A 26,342-nucleotide genomic window follows, 5' to 3' on the forward strand; every position below is an offset into this window, starting at 1 on the left:
AGAGAGGCAGTAGGAGAATAAGACTTAGAAGAAGCAGGGAGGACAGCCCGCAGGGATCAGTAGGGCAACAACATGTATCGGCACCTGTGTTCAGCCGGCCAACGCACCCGCCATTGCCGCCAATACCGCCAACTCCGCCAACTTCTACTGTTACCGCCAGATCGCACACTTCCAAAAAGTCAGCAGTGTGGGATTTTTTTAATGTGTGTGCCTCTGACAAAAGCATTGTAATTTGCAATGAGTGCAGTCAGAAACTGAGCCTTGGTAAGCCCAACAGCCACATAGGTACAACTTCTATGCGAAGGCACATGAGCGGCAAGCACAAAGCACTTTGGGAGCAACACCTCAAAGGCAACAGGCAAACTAAAAGCCACACTCCTTCTGGTCCAGCATCTTACTGCTCTACCTCTGCTCTCCTTGACCCGTCTGAACCACCCTCCACTCCGCCTTCCACCTTGACCACCTGTTCCCATTCCCAGTCATCTGCCACCAGCCAAGTTTCTGTGAAGGCCATGTTTGAGCGTAAGAAGCCAATGTCTGACTGTCACCCCCTTGCCCGGCGTCTGACAGCTGGCTTGTCTGCACTCTTAGCCCGCCAGCTTTTACCATACCAGCTGGTGGACTCTGAGGCCTTCCGCAAATTTGTAGCAATTGGGACACCGCAGTGGAAGGTACCCAGCCGCAATTTTTTTTCTAAAAAGGGAATACCACACCTGTACCAACATGTGCAGAGCCAAGTTACCGCATCTCTGTCACTTAGTGTTGGGCCAAAGGTCCATATGACTACTGACGCATGGTCCTCCAAGCATGGTCAGGGCAGGTATGTCACCTACACTGCCCACTGGGTGAACTTGGTAATGGCTGGGAAGCAGGGAATGGGTAGCTCAACAACAACAGTGGAGTTGGTGTCACCGCCACGGATTGCACGCGGTTCTGCCACCACCTCTACTCCTCCATCGCTCTCTACCTCGTCTTCTTCTTCTTCTTACTCTGCTGCTGGGTCCTCCTTCTCCTCCTCCACACCTGTGCACCCCCAGCTCCCCCTAGGCTATTCGACGTGCCAGGTACGCCGTTGTCACGCTGTCTTGGGGATGACGTGCCTGGAAAGCAAAAACCATACCGGATCTGTACTCCTGTCATCTCTGCAGTCACAGGCCGATCGGTGGCTGACCCCACACCAACTGCAGATCGGAAAAGTGGTGTGTGACAATGGAAGCAATCTGTTGGCAGCGTTGAGACTAGGCAATTTAACACATGTGCCCTGCATGGCACATGTGTTAAATTTAATAGTCCAACGTTTTGTCTCCAAGTACCCAGGATTCCAGGACGTTCTCACCCAGTCCAGAAAGGTGTCGGCCCATTTCAGACGTTCCTACACAGCCATGGCACGCCTTGCTGACATTCAGCAGCGCTACAACATGCCAGTCAGGCGTTTGATTTCTGACAGCCAGACTCGCTGGAATTCAACGCTCCTTATGTTGGAACGTCTGCTGCAACAACAAAGGGCCGTCAACGAGTACCTTTTTGAACTGGGTGGTAGGACTGGATCTGCACAGCTGGGGATTTTTTTTCCCCCGTTACTGGGTGCTTATGCGCGATGCCTGCAGGCTCATGCGACCTTTTGAAGAGGTGACAAATATGGTCAGTCGCACCGAAGGCACCATCAGCGACCTAATACCCTTCGCTTTCTTCCTGGAGCGTGCCGTGCGACGAGTGACAGATGAGGCTGTAGACCAGCGTGACGAGGAGCTGGAAGCGCACGATTTCTGGTCGGAATCACCAGAACGAACCCAGGCACCTGCTGCAACGCAGGGAGAGGTGCCAGAAGTGGAGTCAGAGGAGGAAGGTGGCTTTGTGGAGGAGGAGGAGGAGGACCAACAGGAGCAGGCTTCCCAGGGGGCTAGTGGTGACCTTTTGGGGACCCCTGGTCTTGTACGTGGCTGGGGGGAGGAGACCGTGGATGATGCAGTCCTTGATAATGAGGAAGCGGAGATGGATAGCTCTGCATCCAACCTTGTGAGAATGGGGTCTTTCATGCTGTCATGCCTGTTGAAGGACCCCCGTATCAAGAGGCTTAAGGAGAAGGACCTGTACTGGGTCGCAACGCTACTAGACCCTCGGTACAAGCATAAAGTGTCAGAAATGTTACCAACATACCACAAGTCCGAAAAGATGCGGCATTTACAAACCAGCCTGCAAAACATGTTGTACAATGCTTTTAAGGGTGATGTCACTTCAGGAACTCATCAACATTCCAGGGGCAGAGGTGCCAGTAATCCTGCCACGAGCACACCTGCAAGGACAAAGCCCTTTGGCCAGTCTGTAACGTCAGACATGCAAATGTTTTTCTGTCCAAGGCAGCGCCACAACCCTTCTGGATCCACCCTCAAAGAACGCCTCGACCGGCAGGTAGCGGACTACCTGGCATTAACTGCAGATATCGACACTCTGAGGAGCGATGAACCCCTGGACTACTGGGTGCGCAGGCTTGATCTGTGGCCAGAGCTGTCACAATTTGCCATGAACCTCTTGTCTTGCCCAGCCTCAAGTGTGCTCTCAGAAAGGACCTTCAGTGCAGCAGGAGGGATTGTAACTGAGAAGAGAACTCGCCTAGGTCACAAAAGTGTCGATTACCTGACCTTTATTAAAATGAATGAGGGGTGGATCTCGGAGGGTTACTGCACGCCGGAAGACTTGTTCTGACTTCTATGCAGCTGTCCTTCTCTTCAAGCCTCATGACTCCACACACAGCTGTCCTTTAGCGTCCTCCTCCTCCCTCCGCCACCGTTACAAACTAGGGTGCAAACCCTACTGGTTTAATTTTTTCTGGCCTCTGTGCTTCAGTGGCTGCAACCAAAAAAACTGGGCAAACAATGTCTACAAGGTCAACGTATGGCAAAAAATGACTATTTTCAGCATTTATATGGCATATTTTTTCTGGCAACTGTGCTTCAGTGGCTGCGTCCAAAAAAATGCATATTTTCTGCATTTATATGGCATAATTTTTCTGGCAACTGTGCTTCAGTGGCTGCGACCAAAAAAATGCATATTTTCTGCATTTATATGGCATAATTTTTCTGGCCTCTGTGCTTCAGTGGCTGCAACCAAAAAAATTTATATTTTCAGCATTTATATGGCATAATTTTTCTGGCCTCTGTGCTTCAGTGGCTGCAACCAAAAAAATTTATATTTTCAGCATTTATATGGCATAATTTTTCTGGCAACTGTGCTTCAGTGGCTGCGACCAAAAAATTACTATTTTCAGCATTTATATGGCATATTTTTTCTGGCCTCTGTGCTTCAGTGGCTGCGGCCAAAAAACTGGGCAAACAATGCCTACAAGGTCAACGACGTTGACCTTGTAGGCATTGTTTGCCCAGTTTTTTTGGCCGCAGCCACTGAAGCACAGAGGCCCGAAAAAATATGCCATATAAATGCTGAAAATAGTAATTTTTTGCCATACGTTGACTCAACGTATATGGCAAAAAATGACTATTTTCAGCATTTATATGGCATATTTTTCTGGCAACTGTGCTTCAGTGGCTGCGACCAAAAAATGCATATTTTCTGCATTTATATGGCATAATTTTTCTGGCCTCTGTGCTTCAGTGGCTGCAACCAAAAAAATTTATATTTTCAGCATTTATATGGCATAATTTTTCTGTCAACTGTGCTTCAGTGGCTGCGACCAAAAAAATGCATATTTTCTGCATTTATATGGCATAATTTTTCTGGCCTCTGTGCTTCAGTGGCTGCAACCAAAAAAATTTATATTTTCAGCATTTATATGGCATAATTTTTCTGTCAACTGTGCTTCAGTGGCTGCGACCAAAAAAATGCATATTTTCTGCATTTATATGGCATAATTTTTCTGGCCTCTGTGCTTCAGTGGCTGCAACCAAAAAAATTTATATTTTCAGCATTTATATGGCATAATTTTTCTGGCAACTGTGCTTCAGTGGCTGCGTCCAAAAAACTGGGCAAACAATGTCTACAAGGTCAACGTATGGCGAAAAATTACTATTTTCAGCATTTATATGGCATATTTTTTCTGGCAACTGTGCTTCAGTGGCTGCGTCCAAAAAAACTGGGCAAACAATGCCTACAAGGTCAACGTATGGCAGTTGTTTAAAGAGAACAGTAGATTACTAGCCAGCAAAGCTACCTAAGCTAAAATGTCCCTCAAATCCCTGCAGACTTCTGTCCCTCCAATACAGAGCAGTATCAAGCAGATTACTAGCCAGCAAGCTTACTATCATCTGTCCCTGAAATCACTAACAGCTCTCCCCCTACACTATCTCTTCCAAGCACACACAGGCAGATTTTTCAGATACATTTTTGCCCTTGATCCCCCTCTGGCATGCCACTGTCCAGGTCGTTGCACCCTTTAAACAACTTTAAAATCATTTTTCTGGCCAGAAATGTCTTTTCTAGATGTTAAAGTTCGCCTTCCCATTGAAGTCTATGGGGTTCGCGAACCGTTCGCGAACCGCTCGCATTTTTGCGCAAGTTCGCGAATATGTTCGCGAACTTTTTTTCCGACGTTCGCTACATCCCTACTGAAGATAAATTAAGGGCCTAAAACACTCACAAGAATGCATAAATAAGTGACATATGTGGAGGAACAGTTCCCAGTCTTGTTACATATGCAGATATAATTTTATAATTGATAGCTCTTTGGGACAGGACCCTCTTTACAGCTTGTATTGGTTCGTTTTTAGTTGTTCGAAAAATACACCAATTTATTGTACAGTGCTGCGTAATATGTTGGTGCTTTATAAATATTTACTACTACTACTACTAATAATAACTAAGGTGCACAGAAGAGAGGGTACATCATTGTAAGCTAAATGACTGGAGAAGGGAACACTTTATAGCTGAAAATATACATACAGGAATTATAAAAAAAAAAAAGGGTAATAAGCCAAATAAGAATTATGTTTGGCTGCCTGCAGCAAACTGTATATCACTACCTCACAAATTTTGCCTGACTTAAACTCAATTTGTATTTTATACCTTGGAGATGAAAAAAAAAATCACTGTTGTAGACTAAAGACTACTAAAAAATAATGCCAAGCTTTCCTTGTGTGTTATTTTAATATGTAAAAGCAGTGCTGTCTCTCATTATAAAGTGTGTAACACCAGTTTGGAGGCCCATTGAACAGAGCTGCAATATCAGCAGATTTGGTCCTATCTGATGTATTTTTTTTTAAACTTGCCTGACAGATATTTGGCCATTTTTGTCCAGATATCAGGCTGGAAGATCTGTGATCTAATATCGACCTGGGTAAGTCAATGGGGGGCTGTTTTGTTGTATTAACACAGTGCATTATGTCATGGATTTTCACAGTAGACCTAGTTTTTAGGAGATTTTTACTGATCCTGTTTCAAATGTTCCCTTTGAAATAATAATTTGTAACCGGCATTATTCTGGAAAAGGGCACAACAGAGTCCACTGTAACACAGTGTTATATGAAATGCTCCTTGTGGCAGGCTGCCCAGCCTTGGAGCCAACACACAATACAGTTCATAAGTACAGCATAATTCAATCTGAAGCCTTTTGTTTCCAATAGATCCACTACAAAATTACTATCCTCCATATATTGATTCAGTTCTTGGCATTGAAGTAATATTGGTCAAATATGGATGATTTTTGAAAGTCTAATTCAACTTAATCATTTAGACAAAACAGAAAGTGACACAAATCACCTAGTGATAAAAAAAGTGTCTAAATGTCTCATTATTTAGAAAGATGAAATCGTTATGTTAAATTAACTTAATTACTTTTTAATACACCATTACATGGCTGTCCATTTCATATAATATTATCTTTTAATTTGCTTGGATTTATAAGATGCATGTAACTTTCATCTGCTTTACACCATTCATGTAATTAAAGCAGCAGCATGCACAGCTTCTGGCCTGCTGCTTCTTCTTAAAAAAAATGCTGGAAACTTTGTAAACTACCCAGAGGGCATAGCTTCTTGCTTTGGATAGACCTTTTTACCTTTTGGAATTACAGAAACAAAGACTTTGATTGATAGATATTGTGATGTCAGTGTGGGAGAAGCTTATGTCATTGCAATGTCTGTGTGTAATTATTAGGATTGGATTGGATTGGTGTTTATGTCAATTTATCAGAGAGCCCGCTTTGATGCATTTTAAAGATGGATTCAAAGAGTTTTTATGTAGCTGCCCATTTTCATCACAGTGCGCGGTATGACTTTCCTTTTGTTTTTATGTAGCAAAGTACTCACAGGAGGGAGATGTTGAATGCCTTGGTGCCTTCAGCCTTCCATTGAGATTTGGGTCAGAATTATGATATTATAGGATAACCATGGAGACCCCTAGGTGCTAGTTAGTGGATTGGCTATTTTGTTAGCTTCTCTAGTGCTCCTGACAGAACTAATAGCACTCATACATGTGTACTATTTGGGAAAATGAAATGCACTTAAAACAATTAATTATCAGTGATTGGCCCGCAGGGATCCCCAACCAATAGCTCTTGAGCAACTGGTTACTCTCCAACCCATTGGATGTTGCTCTCAGTGTCCTCAAAGCAGGTGATTATTTTTTAATTCCAGGCATGGAGGCAAGTTTTAATTGCATAAAAACTGAGTATAGTGCCAAGTAGAGCCCCCCATAGGCTGCCAGGCCACATAGGGGCTACCAAATAGCAAATTACAGCCCTTATTTGGCACCCCAAGGGACTTTTTCATGCTTGCGTTGCTCCCCAACTCTTTTTACATTTGAATGTGGCTCACATGTAAAAAAAAGATTGGGGACCCCTGAAATGATTTGTATTATTTTGTTTAAAAAATATATAATATGCTTACTCTACTCAGTTGTCAGTGTAGCAGAAAATTAGCCATGATCAATGACCCTTATCAAAATGACAACTGATAACGTGAAATGATTGGAAATGTAATATTGCTTTTGTTTATTGTTTTTCTCCCCCACTTTCCATGTGTAAATAAATTATTAAGCCAATGTTCTCTGATGGCACATTCCATTTTCTCTAGAAATGTATTTCAGCTGGTAAAAAAAGTGCCTAAAACAGCCCAAGCTACCTCCAATTCTTTTGAACTGGAGCAGGAGCACCACTGGCAGTGCCAATACTGGTGCTTTGAAGCCTGAAAACATTTGCAGGAAAATGAGTAGAGAATTGTGTGTTGGTATAATAAAACAGTATGATAAATGTTCTGATCTTGTGCCCTTTTTTGCTTTCTTTAATGTTGTTGATTCCATATAAAGTCAGCTTATATTAGCAATGTCATACTTTAGGTTGTCAGCAATCGTAAACAGATCTGTCAAAATAGAGCAGGAAAACAGTTTGTTACAACTCAGATTTCTATGCCGAGAGTTGGTCAAATAATGTCAGATGAATGGAGGTCTAGAACGTATAAGTCTATATATGTACATCTTTATTTTTATAGTGTTACTGTATAATTAGTGTTGTACATGCTTACAATACTGTATTACTATAGTTAGAAAGACAAATATTACAATAAAAAATACACAAGATTTAAGGAGACCGAAACCCTAAAAATGAAAATGGCTAAAAATGTAATATTTTATAAACTGATTTTATTAACCCAGTCTAAAGGTTCAGCATCCCTATAGTAATAACGATCCAGACCTTCAAAGTTGTCACAGGAGTTTATCATCTTGGATTTAGTTAGATGAGTTAACCAATATGTTAGGCATCTCTTCCAGTAAATTCAATTGCTAATATAATTTTTGAAGCCAGAGTTTCTCTGTGGAAAAAATCACCATCCAGGGGAACTTCATAAACTGCCTCTTACCTTTACTTTCATGATGTTCCGCACTAGACCCAGGAGCAAAAGTGTGAAATTAAAGTTCATCTCAGTAAAATGTCACAACTTTCTATTTAGACGTGTATTAATCTAATGGTGAATGCTAACATTCAATCATAGGAATAGAAAGTGATGAAATTTATTTTGGTGATAAGTCTAAAGCTGGCCATACATGTCTGATAAAAAAATGGGTTTTTGGAGAACTGGGCTGATTTTTCAGTCGGCTACAGGCTCTTTGCTAGGGATGGGCTGCACCTCAATGATGATGGGGCAGCTGTTTTGGGAGAGAAGATGGCTAGAGGGTTGGAGGAGATTTTAAACTAGGTGTGGGGGGGGAGGGTTCAGTAAAAGATTCAGTGGTAGACAGGTTAGATGAGATAGTGGGCAAAGAAAGGGAAAATGGGGGAGGAGATTTGGCTAGGGATACTGTTAAGGATAGGGAGGACCACATGTCATATGTTCAATATGGTGCCAGTATTAAATGTATGTTTACAAATGCAAGAAGTCTGACTGGTAAAATGGGAGAGCTGGAGCTGCTGGTGATGGAAGGAAAATATGATGTGATTGGTGTGGCCGAAACATGGTTGAATGAGTCGCATGACTGGGCAGTAAATATCAGTGGCTATACTTTGTTTCGGAGGGACAGAGGCAATAGAAAAGGAGGAGGGGTATGTCTGTATGTTAGGCAGGAATTAAAAGCTCATATAAAGGAGGAGGTTGTGTTAGAAAATGAGGGGCCAGAAGTCGTATGGGTGGAGTTCTTCACCAATTGTAAAGAATCCAGCAAATTAATTGTAGGAGTATGCTATAGACCCCCTAATGTAAGTGAGGAGGAAGAGACAAAGCTCCTAATGCAAATAGAAAAGGCTGCTAGTTTAGGTAAAGTAATGATAATGGGGGATTTCAATTACCCAGATATTGACTGGAGCAACGGTACTGCTAGATCAGTTAATGGGAACAAGTTTATAAACTTATTGCACGACAATTTTTTAGCACAGGTTGTTGAGGAGCCTACCAGAAAAAATGCTATTCTTGATTTAGTGATCTCAAATGACCCAGAACTTATAGCAAATGTGCATTCATTGAACCCCTGGGTAATAGTGACCATAATGTTATATCTTTTAATGTCTGGTGCAAAAAACAAATCTATACTGGGGCAACAAAAACCATGAATTTTGCCAAAGCTAATTTTAGTGCCTTGAGGGCTGCCCTACAGAGCATTGATTGGGGCATTAGGTTTTCAGCTAAAAACACAGAACAGAAATGGTTGTCCTTTAAAATGATATTAAATCATTACTGTTCTCAATTTATTCCCTTAAGGACTAAACGTAGAAGCTCTAAGAATCATCCTGTGTGGCTTAATACAGAGGTAAAGATGTTAATGGGAAAGAAGAGAAAGGCATTTAAAAACTACAAATCTGTAGGGACAGAAGCTGCATTTAATGAATATAAACACTGTAATAAATGTTGTAAATCAGCAATCCGGAAGGCTAAGAAAAGAAATGAAGAGTTAATTGCGGTGGAGGTGAAAACTAACCCTAAAAAGTTTTTTAAATATATTAATAGTAAAAAGATGCAGGTTGAGAGTGTTGCTCCATTAAATAATGGTACCAGTATGGTTGTAACAGATACAGATAAGGCAAATGTGTTAAATCAGTTCTTTTCTTCAGTGTACACAATAGAGGAGTCTGGGTTCACAGGCTCACTTAATAACTGCACGAATGATCCAGCTCAATCTAGTCAGTGGCTGACTCAGGATATGATTCAAAAAGCTTTAATACAAATTAATGTAAACAAGGCTCCAGGGCCTGATGGCATACACCCCCGGGTTCTAAGAGAGCTTAGTTCAGTTTTAGACCAGCCCTTATTTCTGATTTTCTCTGGTATGGTGCCTATGGATTGGAGAAAAGCTGATGTTATTCCAATATTTAAAAAGGGATTACGATCTCAGCCTGGCAATTATAGGCCAGTAAGCTTGACATCTGTGGTGGGCAAATTATTTGAAGGCTTGTTAAGGGATCACATTCAAAATTTTGTCCTAATGAATGGCATTATGAGCAACAATCAGCATGGCTTTATGAAGGATAGGTCATGTCAGACGAATTTGATTGCATTTTATGATGTGGTAAGTAAGATTCTGGATAGTGGGGGGGCAGTAGATGTGATCTATTTGGATTTTGCCAAAGCGTTTGATACTGTGCCCCACAAACGACTGCTTTCTAAACTAAGGTCTGTTGGGCTTAATGAAGTCGTTTGCACATGGATAGGAAACTGGCTACAGGATCGGGTACAGAGGGTGGTTGTTAATGGGACATTCTCTACTTGGAGTAAGGTTCTTAGTGGGGTCCCCCAGGGCTCAGTATTGGGTCCACTTTTATTTAACTTGTTCATTAATGACTTAGGGGAGGGTGTTGTAAGTAATGTATCAGTGTTTGCAGATGACACAAAATTATCCAGCCCAATTAATTCCATCCAGAATGTGGCATCCTTGCAACAGGATCTTGACAAACTGGCAATCTGGGCAGCTAAGTGGCAAATGAGATTCAATGTTGATAAATGTAAAGTCATGCACCTGGGATGTAAAAATATCCAAGCCACTTATACCCTTAATGAGACTGCACTAGGCAAATCCATTATGGAAAAGGACCTTGGAGTCCTTGTAGATGATAAACTTGGCTGTAGCAAGCAATGGCAGTCAGCAGCATCAAGGGCAAATAAGGTCTTGAGCTGTATTAAAAGGGGCATAGAGTCACGGGAGGAGGGGGTCATTCTTCCACTGTATAGAGCACTTGTAAGGCCCCATCTAGAATATGCCGTACAGTTTTGGTCTCCATCACTCAAACAGGACATTATTGTATTAGAGAGGGTACAGAGAAGGGCAACTAAGCTGGTAAAAGGTATTGAAAATCTTAGCTATGAGGAAAGACTGGCCAAATTGGGGATGTTCACGCTGGAGAAGAGGCGCTTAAGGGGAGATATGATGACTATGTATAAATATATAAGGGGATCATATAACAATCTCTCTAATGCTTTATTTACCAGTAGGTCTTTCCAGCTGACACGAGGTCACCCATTCCGATTAGAAGAAAAGAGGTTCCGCCTAAATATTCGGAAGGGGTTTTTTACAGTGAGAGCTGTGAAGATGTGGAATTCTCTCCCTGAATCAGTTGTACAGGCTGATACATTAGATAGCTTTAAGAAGGGGTTGGATGGCTTTTTAGCAAGTAAGGGAATACAGGGTTATGGGAAATAGCTCATAGTCCAAGTTGATCCAGGGACTAGTCTGATTGCCATTTTGGAGTCAGGAAGGAATTTTTCCCCCTCTAAGGCAAATTGGAGAGGCTTCAGATGGGTTTTTTTTTGCCTTCCTCTGGATCAACTGGCAGGTAGTTAATAAACATACAAAAAAAAAAAAAAAGGTTGAACTCGATGGACATGTGTCTTTTTTCAACCTTACTTACTATGTTACTATGTTACTTTGTTACTATGTTACTATGTAATAACTACTGACTCTCCAGACCAAAGTCACAGAAGTGTGTCTAACATTTTGGCATCTCTTAATGAATTCAGTTTTCTTGTCCTTTCCTTTTCCTTGTTAATTATTGTGTTATAAAAGGTTATCTGCTATGTATTGAGTATTACCTACCAAAGGCTGCATTTGCCTCAGAGTAATCTTTTTGGTGCATAATGCATAGATCAACCAATTGTTTTTAGCTCTTACATTCAGTTCCAGTGTTATCTGCATTGCAGGCTCCATCATTTTCATTTTCAATGCCTAGAAATATGATACTAAAGGAAGGGCACTCACTTTTTCCCTTAGCCTCCGAAACCCCAACATGCAGAACACAAGTGTAATATCATCTAGATAGTGGATCACTGAAGTGTGAAGTGTGGTCCCACTTGTTGTCTAGTAGGCTTCCAAACCACCAGAAATTGGGCTTGTCCCTGGATGCACTCTCTTTCCAATACTAGGTCATTCAATCCTGCCATGTAACCTCTAAATGTGTGCTCAGTCCAAATTATCTGGTGTTGTTGCCCAACTTTCTCCCCCCCCCCCTCTTTAAAGTATGGATCAAGGATTCAACTGCCACAAATAAATAAAATAAATGTTGCAAATATGTCCACTTTCTCTCCAGTTGATTCTGTGGGTTCTCTATCAACATGGTTGTCCTTGAACTGGCTGCACTTGTGACTGTCATTCCTATGTGGAATGTAAAGTTCCCTGACTGGTACTGCCATATTTTTGAAATAATTATGACAGTAAAAGGAACACTCCTCCAGCTCAGCTACCTCTAAGATCACTATATTCACACTGCTGCATCCTCCCCTGTGCCACGAGTACAACCTGGACCTGAGCTGGCCACTCCTTTTGTTCCAGCAGAGGCATGGCTGCTCCAGGTGCTGTGATGCTTCCATCCTCTGCTTAGCTCCAACCCCATACCACTTTCCATCCTCATCTATGTTCCTGTTTTCTTTCTGTATATCTGATCCCTTTCTGCCATCACATCATTCCCTCAACTTCTCTGTTCTTCTCCCTGTCCATTCATTTTGCACCACATGTCCTTCCATTGCTGTTTTGGCTCACTCTTTCTTGCATCTCTGCTTGTGCTGGGTTTTCACATACTTTCCCAATTTGTCCACTTGTCTCTCATACAGTGAGCATGTGAAGCTGTTCTGCTCCAAAATCCACCATCAGTATCTGTGGGCTCCTGTGGGTGAAGAAAGGACTTATTGCATTTTGCAAATGGAGCCACCACTGGAGGCCCATCATTGCCAAATGGGATGGAGCTTGGGTGGGCCAGGGGCAAAAGTTGTGCATGGGGTGGATGACACTTATTCTGTTAAAATAACAGAAAATAAAATGAAGTGAAACACTGAAAGCCAAAGTGATCATTGCCTTGGTTTTGTATCTGTGTAGCAATGAAATTCCCTTACAATTTCTAGGGGCAAGGGGTTCCCACTATGCCACTTCTTTGTTTACTTATGGAAAACTTCCATCATCTAATAATATGGTAATAAAAAGATTTAGGTAAACTGACAACATTTATAAAATAAACTTCATCCATTAAAATGTATTTCCTTTGCCTGGCAATTTTGCTGCTCATTTCCTAATACATGGTTTTCACTTACAGTCTAATAGGAAGATTGTTAGCAAGACATAGACTTTTATTTCTTCTGGCCAGTGGAATAACATCCTTTTCTTTTTTTTGCAGAACTGTGATGGTCGGGAATAGCTTATTGTCATCAGACTGAAAAGAAGGCTTTGCACAAATCCACACAAAATCAATATTTCAGGCTCTTTCCTAAAAGTCAGAAAAGCTGCAAATGGCCACATATGACTCTTATGTAGATCTATTCCCTGCTAACTTGTTCTGTGGGTTAGTCATCTGGAGTAAGCTTTCAGTCTCTCACATTTCTTGCGGCAGTCCTAAGTAAAGTGGTGCCTTTTAGAAACCACCTCTTTCATACAGCATGCGCATGTTGTGCCTTTCTTTGCTATTGATCATCACACCAATGTGAACATATGTGAATGTCTTGGTGGACTCAGCTTTGAAAAACCACTTACTTGAAATTCCTATTTTGAAAGTAGAATCTCTATTCTAAGATTTATTCACAAAATGTGAGGTATAATTGTGAACTGTGCCTCCACATCATCATCCAAACCTTAGGTTATTTTAAAGTAGCATTTTTAGATAAGTGATTAGTAGTGATGGGCGAATTTATTCGACAGGCGCAAATTTGCCCGTTTGCCGCCAGCGAATAAATTCACAAATTTGCCGCGCCAGTTTAGACACCGGTGATGATAAACAGATGCCCATTGACTTTAATGGGCGCTGGCGTCAACCACTACCAATGTTAGTGGTAAAATCAAAGTAGTTTTTTTTAAAATCCTGATGTGTTTCTTCAAAAATGTTTCTAGACGGGTACAGTAAGTCTATGCTTCTCCTAAAGAATCAAATGTCTTCAAAGGGCAGTAAAGGGGTCTTAACCAATTGTAATGATACAGAAAACTCAGCAGTTATTGAGAGTTACTGCCTTCTGGAGCATTTTTTTACTTTCACTCACATTAGGAAAGACAGATGGTATAAGCATACAGGATTCATAAGAGACAAGTTCTTCCATTTAACAGGGCTACTCATCTCAGCAATCAAATAAATAATAAAAATAACCTCTGCCTTCTGGGAGCTACCCACACACTTGGTGGACTCTCACTATGCGGAAGCTCTTGCAGAAATAAAGGACACTTTATCATGCTTCTTTCCAGTAGAAACAGCGGGTTACTGGACAGTGAAATTATCAGTTTGTGCTGACTTCGAAGATAGATTTGAACTTATGTAGCCTATGTCATATCATTTCAGGAAGCAACACTTGCCAAGGGACACATGGCACACAAACTTAGTTTTGGTGATGGAGCAAGTCAGATGACTTCTTAGCTTCCATAAGGAATGGAATGGAATGCAGTGATAATTCTGCTGTAGAAAATAGGGGTTATTTATGAAACTCTCTGCTAGAGCATTATGGGGTGCAAAATGTGGCCCCTTAGTGCTGGTTTTCAAAGAACTGGTGGGTGGGATTTCTATTCTGCCTGGGGCTTGTACCTTATGCTAAACCCTCAATGGAAACAAGGGAACCTACATACCACCCAATCCGCCCCTCAAGAATACAACACTGTTGAATGCAGCGGTGTATTAATTGGAAAAGCTGAGATCTTGTTATCAATTTTGGAGAGCATAGACCTGCACCTATTGGTACAACACTTGGGCAAGGGGCAGAATGCAAATAACATGGTGGTTGCACTTGTCCTCTGCAATCTGTACCTAGCCATACATGCTGAAATGAACCCTGTGTTTCAAGCAGCTATTGTAAAAATTGTGTTTTCCTTTTTTTTGTAATGCACACAACTTAAATGTAAGCATTGGCCAATTTTGAATTCCAGATGGAGTCCTAATTTAATTACTTTGCAGCTACCAAACTAGTCAGATTTGGTAGTTACATATATTCAGTTAATTGAAGAATTTACAAATTAAGCTTAGTTCCACTGGTATCATTTTGCAAATTTCTGACCATGTTTCAATATCCTTTGATCTTGCATATGGCATATTAACTTGCAGTTACAGTGCAGATGAGGAGTTTCTATATTTCTGTAGCAATCTAGTAGCAAATATTTTATCAATCCAATAGATACAGAGAGTTCTATTTAAAGGACACATATTCGAGAAAGTTTTTTACCTTACACACTGGCCCTTATTATATATAATCCTGATGGGGATTAAGGAATGTTAAACTACAACAATAAGGGGAAGTTCCACATGAGATGCTATTCTAGTGGATTTAAGGGCAATGTAAACAAAGCCATTGCTATGGAAACAGGAAACAGATAATAGAAACCAAATGAACTTCACTACAGACTGCAGTGGCAAGAGCGTACATTATTAAAATGTTTAGAAAAGGGTTGGGCGAATTTGACCCGCTTCGACGAAAATCTGCCGCAAGCAAAATGTCGCTGATGACCGTTAAAGTCTATGGGCGTCAAAATCTTTTTTTTTTTGACACGCGATGCCATACAAGTCTACTGGCATCATTTTCACGGCGAAACAAGGTGAAAAAATTCGCCCATCCCTATTAGAAACATGAGAAGAATGATTGCCGCTAATCAGACCCTTCTCCAGTCTATCATTCACAAGCAGGGTTGTCAGGTCCAGTTTTCAAAACTAGTCAAATACCATCTCAACATGAGCCTAAAATAGGTCAGTTTGTACGCTGAAAAATCTCAATAAAATAAAGTATTAGCTTGTTAGTGAATGCAGCGCATGGTGTAATATCTTGACCTCATCCACTCAGGAGCTACAATGCATGGGAGTCTAATAATGGCATTAGAGTGTGTGTCGCTTGGTGCAAGTCAGTTGGGGGATGTATGTGTGAAGTACCTTGTCAATGCATTCTCCATTTTGCATCTATTTTGATTTGTTGTCAATGCAGTTGCATTTGTAAATTATGCTTTTACTGGTGAAAAAATGTAAAACCTTTATTGTTTGACTAAAGTGTAATTAATGGCTTGATCTTCTTTTTAGTTAAATTGTGGCTAAAAGAAGGTTTATGGGCAATTTTCTTTTGGCTTTGCAGTAAATGACACAGTTATGATTGAACTGCACAATACTGTCATAATACTGTCATAATGCTGTCATGTCAAGTAGCAACCTGAAAAAAAAAAACAGTGAACTATGGTTGCCACCTTTTACATGGAGACAATCCTGGACTGGGGCAGACTGGACGACGATGGGAGAAGAGATAATTACACCACTGGGAATAGTCACAGGTTTCAGAGTGCTGCAGCATGTGTTTCTTGGAGTTATATGTGGGTCCCTGGCAGGGGGACCAGCAGCTTGCACCTGAGGCTACAACAAGCAGAGAGTTATAGTTGAGCATTGCCTGCATTTGATTGCATATACAGTATGTAGTTACACAGAAGCAGAGCAGCCTAAATATGACTAGTAGTGATGGATGTGAAATGCTAAAGTTTTCATGAAAAATTCATGAAATTCGAACGTTTTCACTCAAAAATCGAGCAATTCGAACGCTTTCACTAAAAAATCTAGCAATTCGAACCTTTTCACAAAGAAAATCACGAAATTTGAAAGTTTTCACAAATAAATCATGAAAACCGGAAATTGACGATGGCTAACTTTCACCGGCTAATTTTCGCTGCAGATTTGAGAATTTATTCGCCGGCGACGAAACGCGGGAATTCGCCGTGAATTCATGCCAGGCAAATTTATTCGCCCATCACTAATGACTAGAACTATTTATCCTCCTAGCAAAGGAAAATAGAAAATTATTTGCTGCTTACAAATCTTCAGCCTAAATGTGGCGGGATAGCCAGAAGAATAGCTCAAAGCCTCTTGTAGGAGCAAGAATTGTTGTGCTCCACCCAATGAATTCTGGGCATTGAAGGTTTGCAATTACCTGTAGACCACCCTTCTGGACATTCTACTATATAGGGGAGGTTGGATATCCACAATGAGCACATTTGGTTCCTAGGACCCAAGGTAGAACTGGGGGCAGTATAATTATTTTCAGTGTCTCAATTGAAATACTGGGGTCACTGAGCCATTGTGTGATTTTGTCACTGTGTTCACTCAAGGTTGCTATTTTGTCAATGCGACATTATCTACTCTTCAGATTGTACCATGGTGTGAAGACATATTTTGTCAATGTGCCATGATATACTTGTGTTACTGCATAATTTTGCACTTTTATTACTAGACTATTAGATTTTGAGTGCCACTGTGCCATTTCAGCAAGGGTTACTGCATCATTATATTCATTGCTACTGTGCAATTATAAGCTAGGATTCTCTCTGCCATTATATGCATTTGTCAATGCATCATAATTTATAGTGCTGTCAATGTATACTTTAATCACTTTGCCATTATATTCTGGGGTCACTGTGCAATTATATGTTGGTGGTTGTGCTCCATGTTTTGCAGGGCTTCCTAAATCATTATATTCTTTGTTACTGGCATCATGTGTGGTTGCAGTTAGAAATTGACCTTTAATCAGTTGTGCTCTTTTCCCCCAAGTCAATCACTGATGGGCTTTACTTAAGAGCTATAAGGAATTGTGAAAATAGGTTTGGAGGGGAGATACAATTATTTATTCCCCCACCCACCCAAGCATGTGGGTGCCACTTCTGACTGTAGTTCCAGATACAAAGAAGTGAGGGAAGGCATCAGGCACAACGTAAATTACTACAAATACACAGGATACTAATATAGCAGTCAATTGTCTCCAAGAGAGGATTGTGGGTATTTGCTTAAAGTTTGTTTACCAGTGGATACAATTAGACTGACTAATTGATCTTTGACCCGGAATGTCCTATTGTCTGTTGCATCAGTAGTACTATACCCAGCCATTTTTTATCAAACTGTTTTTTTATGGTGATTGGCCATATTCGTGTCTTGCACTACTGCCATTCTCGAAGGCCCATTGCAACTGAATATGAAATAAAAAGAAACATTCCCTTTCTGTTTGATCATGTAAGCCTTTAGAGAGTATGTTTAGAGTGCGTAAGAAAGGTAAGTTAAGGACAGACTGGCAGAGCAAGGAGAAACATTTTGTTTGTTACACAGGGTATAATATTTCTTTATTGCTGGAAAAGTAATTGTTACATTTTTTTTCTTGTACAGAGAAGTCGATTTCCTGATACCGTTACGTGACTGCGTATAATTCACTTTTCTCAAATAACAGCAGACCTCTCATGCTATATGACTGACATTTCTCCACCTTTGAAACGGAACATGAGTAATGGAACCTTTAACTTCTAGTTTCTGATCCAGTGGTCCATGTATACCCATGGGGCATATGTGTATATCTGGCAGAAGGTACTCTAGTGCTTGTTTGGGTTTCTACAACTTTTTTTTTAATAACTGCACACATATAATTGAATACACTGGGGATATTTTTTTAAAGGTTAACTCTGTGCAAGATATTTTAGGAGAAAAGGTTAAAAAAAGACGGATCTCTGAAAAAAACGTATTATTTGCATAATTGTATTTTTTTTTAATAATTTTACTTACTAGTAAACGTTCTTGACTCACAATGACAAGTGTTGTATGTAAAAATGCAGCTGTAAAAATAAAATGGCAAGAAATAGGCCATATTTACAGTCCCTTTTAAGAAGCCCAAAAAAACTACCAAAGAATGGCAATGGACTATATTCTGTGCTTGCATTTGCGCTTGCAGATAGAGCTGTTCCTTAGTGCATGGCTCTCCTAGCCAAGCAGGAATCAAGACATATTTTGGGGATCATCTATTAACACTGGACAAATAAACTAGCCGTTTATCGATGGTAGAAAAACCCAAGCAAACCTCCAATTATTGGTATAGGTTCCTGCACTATGGCAAATTTGCCCTTTTCATAAATTAGCTTCTTTTTGACCCCTCAATTATTAAGTTAAAAATGTCCCTTTTGATAAAATAAGACTTTTAGATTGTAAGCTCTCTACTAGAGTGTAAGCTCTTATAAGCAAGGCCTTTTAGGGCTAAGGCTTAGTCCTGGCAACATATGCACATATGCACTCATTTAGTTATGCATGTGTGAGCATGTCATGTGATCAATTTGGCCACTGTTGCGATTTCACAAAGATTGATTGGTCAAAATGAAGAACCGAGTTGACTGATGACCGGATTCAGGCCATGTACTGGGTCACTGTCCTGAAGCACAAGCATTTCCCTGCACTTTTGCCAGGTGACCTGTTCCAAAGGTGTGGATCAACACACGATGGCTATCCCCATTGCACTGATGTCCAACCAGTCCTCCCTTGGATATACAACACCTCAGCTTATGTCTGGACATCTTAAACTGTGAATTATTAATCTGCCCCACAATGTATTGTAGGGTTTTTCCTAAAAATCAGGCTGCTGTTAACACAAAAAGTTAAATGAAATATAATGTTTTGAGTCAAACCAACCACATGCAAGGAAGCTAAACTTCTTCAATACAAAATTATTCATTCATCTTTTAGACATTTGTTATCAGCAACTGCCAGTTAAGATTTCTCCCCATCTCTGCTTCATTTTTAAGATATTAAATTGGGTTATATTTTCTGTCTTGTAGGATGAACAACCTTGCTCAACCATTACGTGATAGAACAAAGGTTGGGAAGAATGCTGTGTAGACGAGGGGGGATATTACAGAAGGAGCCAGTGTTTGGATGTCTTTGTTGTGTTAGAAGGGATTTTCAGTGTGATTTAGTGGGGATTGATTTGCAGTATATTCTGCAGTCATTGTTTGTAATGTGCTTTGCCAGCTCTTGTACTCTGAACCTTAATTGTTCTAAATTAAACAATGGGGACCAGACATCACACATTTCAATCAGAATGACAATATATTGCACAAATCACCAGTGGGATGTGTAATCTTCTGCATTGACTGAGGAGATTGTGCACATGAACTCCGGTACGACGGCCACTTTATGAAGTAATTTCAATGCAGTTCTCAATTTCTGCTATCAAAATGGTGTATCACAATTGCATTGTTTTAATTAATGGCCTCAATAATGCTGCAGTGCATTTGAGATACACTCCCGATGCCTCTGGAGCATTGAAATGGTTTGTGATGGAGATCTAGAAAGTAACTGGAGCTCATAGCATGCCATTTGAGACAACTGCTTTAGGGTTTAATGAAATTCAGTTTAAAAATGTGATAATGACTGCTTTGCTATCCATTTGGCATTTACACGACATGAGATCTTGCTAAGCCTAATAGTCCAATTGTATTGAAACTTACATAACAAACAGCTACAGTCAAAGCTCACAAATGTCTCGTAACAGATGCCTTTTAATTAATAGTAATCATGCTTCTTTTGATTAAGGGCAAGGCCAGACATGGCGCTTTTACGTTGCATTTTTAAAAAAGCTCCGCCAGGCGTAAATACACATAAACTGCACTACCTCTAAAACTAATGGAAATGCACTATGGCAATTCACACAGGGCAAGCCGAAATCCGCCACAGGACGCCATTATTTGCGTTTTTCAGCAGAAACTATTAAATCAATAGACTCTATGGGATCTGCAGCGTATTTTAAAATGGCATCCAAATTCTCAATGAGAACAATGAGAAGTGCACGTTGGGAAACCTACGTGCTGAAAAACGCATGAAAAAGACATGTTGGCGATTGCGTGTGGTTTCAGTGGCATATTTCTTTTTTAAAAACGCAACGTAAAAACGCCATGTCTGGCCTTGCCCTAAGGCTTTACTGTGATAAAAAACATTTTATGGTATTTGAACAAGAGAAAAACAGGTTTGCAGTATTATTCAAAATAGAAAATGACTGCCTAAGTCTTCAGTGACCAAAAGTTAATGTTTTGATTCAATAATGCTGTATTTAAACTAATCACCTGATATTTCATGACAATTACTCCATCCAGTTACCTACCAAGTTCTTGGTACCAACTCTGCCCTTAAAAGCTGTAAAGCAACTTCTTTGTGGGATTTCCAAACTTGAAATAATAAAAATATCAGGTATTCCATATCAACTTTATGTGGACATTAAGGCACCCCTTTAAAATACCAAGCTCTTAGCTTTAAAAAAAAAAAAAAAAGACATCTGAAAATGACATGACCTTATGGAGGGTTTTAAGAGATGACCTGGTGTCCTGTTTGAAAACTCTTAATGAATTGGGCTCCAGGGAATTTTCGTAATAAGGGCCTGTATATTTTGATTAAAATTTTAAAATATCCCACCTGAGGCTCCATAGCTCAGATATAGATAAGCATATTGTTGACAGTCTCAACAAAACTGAAGACCTTTTTTAATTTGCACTCGTCATCTTGTTTGTTAACCCTTACTACAGTTCCATAACGGCCTTTTTATGAATCAACTCCCCACAATTTCATAGCTTCTGGCAGAATGAGAATAATATACACTTTTTAGTATTTATGCAATTCTCTAGCATACGTAAGTACTGTACTTTACTGTAATGCTTTGTTAGCATATCTGATATATCTCTAGTCCACTGGCAGAGAAATAAAGACAATATAAATTCTATCCATAGACACTTAGTTAGAGCTGGACCAAACACAATGCTTGCCTGTCCCCAACCACGGAGCTTGTATATAGCTATCGCAATCTCCACCCCCATAAATTCCCTGTCAAGGATTAGGTAGGGGGTGCTGAGGAGACTGATGAGGAAAGGACAAGTCCTTGAGGCAGGAGCTGTATGTGCCTAGGGAACATGTAGGGAAGGCAGGAAAAGGTTGAAGAGGGCGATGAATCAGACTGGAACAGGTGCGAGAACAGAATAGCGAGAGGACTAGAGCAGATAGCAGGAGAGGACTAGAGCAGATAGCAAGAGAGGACTGGAAAAGGCAGGGCAAGATGCAGAGCAATACGAGGGAAGATATAGACAGGGTACAGGTCAGAACAGAAAGCAGGAACCAGAAAGCAAGGTTAGGTCAAGGCAGAGTACTGTTAAAGCAAGATCAGGTTTGAAGTGAGGAGCAGAGCAAGATTCAGAATAACAAGGAAAGCTGGGCAGGGCAAGGTCACAGCAAGGTTAAAGCAAGGAAAGATCAAGGTTTATAACAAGACCGGAGCAGAACTGGAAGAGGAAGGCAGATCAAGACAGGACAAGGTTCAGAGCCAGGCAGGACAAGACAGGGAAGGGTTCAGACGAGACAAGGCAAGGCAGAATAGGAAGGGGGCTAGAACATGAACCCATAGCTATTGACAATGCCTCACTGCTAGGATGGGAACCAATGCTCAGGCAAGGAGTGTTTGGACGGCTGGTCTTAAATAGGGCAGAGTCAGCCCTGATTGGCTGACTCAAACCAATCAGGCTGCTGCTGAGCTGGGGCTGCAAAGGCCAGGTAATATATTGTGAGCAACCCTGCCGGCTGCTCACATGGCCCAGAGGTCAAGGCATCGAGACAGAAACCCAAAAGTCCCTGGTTCAAATCCCAGCATATCCTGACATTCACCCACCATGATGGTTCAGCAAGGCACCCCCACTGCTTGTTATGCACACCCTAACTGCCATTCTCCTAACTATTTTGCTGAACGTTCCCCCTCCAGCTGTACCCCCAGTCATTGCAACTGAGGCATGTACCTGTCTTGCCTACCCCTAGTTCTAGACCTGTCCTCAGTCAATACAGACTATAGAAAAACTGACTTGTAATCTCTTGCAAGGAAATAAGATCATTATATTGAAGACAAACACAGGCAATAACTATTATAGAATGATAAACAACCTGAGTGCAATAGATCATTGCTGATGTCCTATTTATTTATACAAAATACACCTATAGTACAGGAAGAGCAGAGCTACATCTCCTCAAATGGCTTTTTGCTGCAACAGTGACCTGAAACAATGAAATTGAGTTTTGTTTCTGTAACATCTGTTTTACTGGTGAAATAGCAGTTTTGTTCAGAAAAACAGATGATTCAATGGGCTACTGAAGTCAAGTTTCAATAATGTCCCCATTAAGCCCCCTATTTTGAAAGTGGAACTGATGTAATTTCTTGCTCCACATTCATCAGATATGCTATAAATACAAGGTAGTTTGGCAATCTAGTGCAATGGAGTACAGCCCATTCTAATTTCATAAAGCATAAAGCATATTTCTTGCTTATTTGTTCTCTGTGAACTGCACCGGTAACAGATGGGTAAATTCTTGTTTTGTGCACCATTGCCGATTCCGGTTCATCTTTGTTGATCTTCTTTTGAAAGATGCCATTAACTTTGTTTGCCCAATACACACTATAGAATTTAAAGCTACAAATTTAAAGCTACTGTTCACTGGAGGCACTGAGTGACAAATAATGCCTCAAAACTGTGATCATTCTTATTGTTAGAATATATATATATATATATATATATATATATATATTATATATATATATATCTATATATATATATATATATATATATATATATAAGTCCTGTGGGCGTCCGCACTCTATTTTTGTATGATAGCTGAGGTGCAAGATCAATTGTTCATTTGTAGATAGTGAGGAGATCAGCACACTCATTTTCAGATGAATCAAAAGTGCTTTTATTCAACACAGCTTTGTGTTGAATATATATATATATATATATATATATATATACAACCTTAGAAATGTTTTTGATAGGATCATTTTGTGACTGTAGTTTTCATATCATCTAACCCTGCTTCATTATAATATGCTACTTTCTCTTTCTAACCTTATTTGTACTTAGTAGTGAGCACTCGTTGCCAAGTTCATCCCAACTGCCACAAACAATGTTACGCCATTGCTAGGACATTTTTGCCTGGAACATTTTCATGGTGAAATTTGCTCTCACTAGATTATTACCCTGGTCCGATGTATTTTTCAACAAAGAGGATTTATAATAGCCCTGAAGTAAAGCGCATAACAATTTGGCACTCCCCAGTGATTAACCACTTCTTTGTCCTTTAATATAAACTCAACAGAGAGAGAATAAATACATAAGTGTTTGGAGCTTCAATACAAAGTAGTAAGGAGCTCTCTGCACTCTGAACTTACAATCAATGAATTGCATTATTCTTGATAATGAATACACCTGTACCTTGCAGAGACATTCAATGTTATATACAAGTTAAATACTTAGTACCCTGTATGTCTACTAATCATTATTTATGCTCTTGACATAGTCACTGCTAGTTCTTCTTGGTAGACAAATGGCTAAGCTTAAGCAGTTTGAGCAATTATGGAAGCATATTTGGTCTTGTTTGTAGCATCTTTCCTATATGATAAGTCCTTCTCAGGAAAACTGTTCCTCCATGCAGCTCCAGCACTTGCATTGATCAGTGGAAAAGTTCAAGGCAACAACTCATCAAGCTCAGCTTCAATACTGAATGCCAGACAAGGTCTGCAATAAATAAGAGCAATAACAAAGCATCATATTTTCTCAGTTCTCAGAAAATTAACAGTGACAGTACGAGATTCCGGCATAAAAAAAGGACAATATTACATGGAAACAATCTCTGAAGCTCAGTGATTTATTATGTAGCATAACCACATAATATATTGTGTTAATTCTCCACTCTGAAATGCATTGAAATACACTGCCGAATGCACAAGTGCTTGAGCATCTGATTTCTCAATATTTCCTAACATGTTGAAATGCTCTTATGCTATTTTGCCGGAGTTCTTAGAATCTATTATTCTTACCTGAATGGAAGTTGCAAATTTTTTTTTTCATAATTGCTCAAAGTGTTCGAACACAATCTATCGCAGTAAGTAGACAGCAAAAAAAAACTCAAATAGCAGTGTGCTAAAAAATATACACCCTATGAGGCCCTCACAGATTATTGCTATTGATTTCTTTCCAGGAGACGTGGAAATGTTTCCAAATGGGGTGTTAGGCAGTAAGTGTGTGGGTGCAAAGGCAGTTTATTGCTGCTGCCTAGAAATCACTGCAAAACCTTCACAATTCTCTTTGCTTTTGACATATAAAAAAGTAAATTGTCCCAGACTGGCCCTTATAGAGAAAGTCTTGAGCAGTGAAAATGTCCAGCACCCAGAGCATGTGTCTTTTGTGAAAACTGGCTCTTTGGTAAGAGCGTAAGGAGATTTGGTTCATGTTTTGAAAATTGCATAAGAACTCAGGTATTTTTCGGGCGCAAATAAAATGTATGCTTTATTATCTGTTCACAAATAAATTATAAAGATCTGTTATTTCAGGGTTAATATGCTAATGCTGACATTGGAATGCAAAAGCAATGCACATATTCCTCTGGAGAGTACAGACCAAAAGTCTTTATTACAAATGTAAGTGCAAAGCACTAAAATAGATGCAAAACTTTTTAGGTGTAGGTTACATTATCCAGAAACTGGTTATCCAGAAAGCCCAGAATTATGGAAAAGTTCTCATAGAATCAAATTTAATAAGACATTTTTCAAAAATAATTTCCCTTTTCTCTATAATAATTAAACAGTCCATTGTGCTTACTTCCCAACTGTTTTTTTTAGTAGACAAAGTATGGGGTCCAAATTATGGAAAGACCCCATATCTAGAAAACCCCAGGTCTCAAACACACTAGAGAATAGATCCCATATATGTACTATGGTCCTTACGACTGGACTTACTGCTAATGTACAAAGTACAATGCAGCAAATGTAAGGGAGCCCTAAAATTTTAAGCACACTGACGTTTCAAGCACCAGCAACCCCCACCTCCCTATTGCCCTTAAAGGACAACATGCCCAATATACACATACTGAACATAGTGTTACTCATTGGCTTGTAAATGGTTTAAACCAATTTATGTTGCATATTCACTATATGGTTCTATTCCATTTGCTTATAAAGGACATGTAACCCTGTCTACAAGCAGGAATAAACTGACTCTCATATTGCAGCACCAGCAATCATTATCCAAAAACAGTGAACTTTAAAGTTCAAATTGGCCACATCCAGAATATATAAATATAACTCTCAGTGGTGCATTGACTCTAAACTGCCCACGCACAATACACATATATCGTTACACATTGGTTCTTAAAATCAATCAGTGTTATCAGTATTTATTTCTCTATCAGTGTTAAAGTGCTCACTCCCAGCTATAGCCATATGAACTCACCTTTGCTCTTAAAGGACCCAAGCCTACACTATATCCATCTTTAAGGTGGTGAAACATGCAGTCTCTGGATGGATGCAGTGTCATTAAACTGTAATTTTGCCAAGATAATATTTGTTTTTCAGCAACTTACTGACACATGACCCATTACTCTCACAAGACTGACACACACACACACTTAAACATTTTTGCAGAATGTTTATTACACATAACCAATCTCATATACCAATATTTTGAGCTGCACAGGTATCTTCAACATTGCTCCCAAGTTATGTCAGCAGGGGCAGAAGGCTTCTTTTCAATACAAGTAATTCACTGGTAGAGAAATACAACATAAAACTGTACCACAGGCAAAGACAAACAAAGATATTTCAGGCTTTAATTACCCATTAAATAACTCAATAACAGTGATTCAACTGGGCAACAAAACTGTTTGT

This window comes from Xenopus laevis, chromosome 3S, assembly GCF_017654675.1.
Source record: "Xenopus laevis strain J_2021 chromosome 3S, Xenopus_laevis_v10.1, whole genome shotgun sequence".
NCBI classification, from domain to species: Eukaryota; Metazoa; Chordata; class Amphibia; order Anura; family Pipidae; genus Xenopus; species Xenopus laevis.